The 1,496-nt window shown below is 40.2% G+C and overlaps 1 protein-coding gene across 1 annotated transcript in view; it reads right to left on the bottom strand.

Moving 5' to 3' along the window:
• The window catches only part of KCNMA1 (potassium calcium-activated channel subfamily M alpha 1), a 997,979-nt gene that overhangs the window by 670,816 nt on the left and 325,667 nt on the right, over window positions 1-1,496 (bottom strand). The window lies entirely within an intron of this gene.

The following is a 1,496-nucleotide window of genomic DNA, read 5'->3' on the forward strand; positions in this document are numbered from 1 at the left end:
GCACTGAACAGAATCACATTTTTTGCTAGGTAAATGTCTCCCAGGACACCCACAAAGTCTACTCCTATGAATGTAGCTTTGAGAAACAGAGTTATAACAGTCTATTCTGTCTAAGCAAGGGGAATCAAAGATTACAGGAATGGAGGTGCAGCAAATGGAAACACAAAATAAGTTGTTTATACTAGTCAATAGATGGAAATTGCCATTGGGGTCAACTGCTATCCCCTGACAGCTTGAAATCAGCTATGTTACAATGAGCAGCAAACTGAAATAAGCACAGAAGTGAACAAACAGAAGGCAAATAAAGAATATTAGCAAAAGGAACCTAGTGGTAGAGCAGGGAGAACAACATGGCTGGTGAGAGTAGCAGCGTCTATGGGGAAAATAAAGACCTGGTGCCAAAAGGAAGATGCCCCAGGGACAAAGAAGCTCTATCAGTGGAACTCTTCTGGATTCTTGGAAAGCAGATTAAAAACTGCTTCCCAAATGAGCATGATGGCAATACTATCACCTATATCCCACCCTACATATATTATTGATAATTACCTGCAATGAGATATGCAAATAGCCTTAGGGTGAATCAAACCCACCAGGAAATAGAAAATAGCAATGATTTAAACCTGCATTATGATTCTAATCTTATGAATTAAAATAAAATTTATGTCCCCATAGCATTCATATCAAAAGTATATACTGTGCTACTGTCCACAGCAAAACTAGCAGGTTAATAAACTTTGATTCTTGTTGAAATATAGATATCTTGTATTTTTAAGAATTCAGTTGACTGCAAAATGGCTGTCATCCACATGCTAAGAAGTGTGCTTGCAACAGATGCTGCTTTAATAAAGTGATCTGTGCTGTAGGTGCTTATTAACCTGTACATAGCAGCACAGACAATTTACTGCTCCAGTGCTCCCTCCCTTTGGCTCCAGCTTCTGCTCCCCACAATCAAAAAATGATGTTGGGCTGGCAGATGTAGAATCAAATCAGTGTGCCAGGTTGTGATAGAATGGGGATGGACTTGCTTATAGGGGACAAAATAGTGCACAGCACTAAGGAATGAAAGCAATGAGTGAAACTGTCTCATTACAGATGGGCTCCCTGAGAGGCTAGGTGTCATGGTCTTAAATGATTTCTGGCCTCACTGTTTAGCCATAATGTCAGTTACAAATCATAAGAAGACCACTCACAGAGTACTAGAAGTTCACACCGCTACATTATACGATACTTATACAATGCTCATGCGACTCATGAGTTCAATTCCCTTCAGGCAGAGTAGAAATTTGAACCAAGGTTATCATCTACGAGAGCACTTACTATAGGGTTAGTGTGTTAACCATGAGGGACCCTGCTTCTTCCCATCTGATTATCCTTTATTGACCTTGACGACTTTGAGATGGTGAAGAGTCATTATGCCCCTCAACATAAAAAAAAACAACTAATGTTGATGTGGATTCTACAGCAACCCCAATGTCACGGAGTCACAGAGGTGCTCC

This window comes from Crocodylus porosus, unplaced genomic scaffold, assembly GCF_001723895.1.
Source record: "Crocodylus porosus isolate Cpor-Errol unplaced genomic scaffold, CroPor_comp1, whole genome shotgun sequence".
Lineage (NCBI taxonomy): Eukaryota > Metazoa > Chordata > Crocodylia > Crocodylidae > Crocodylus > Crocodylus porosus.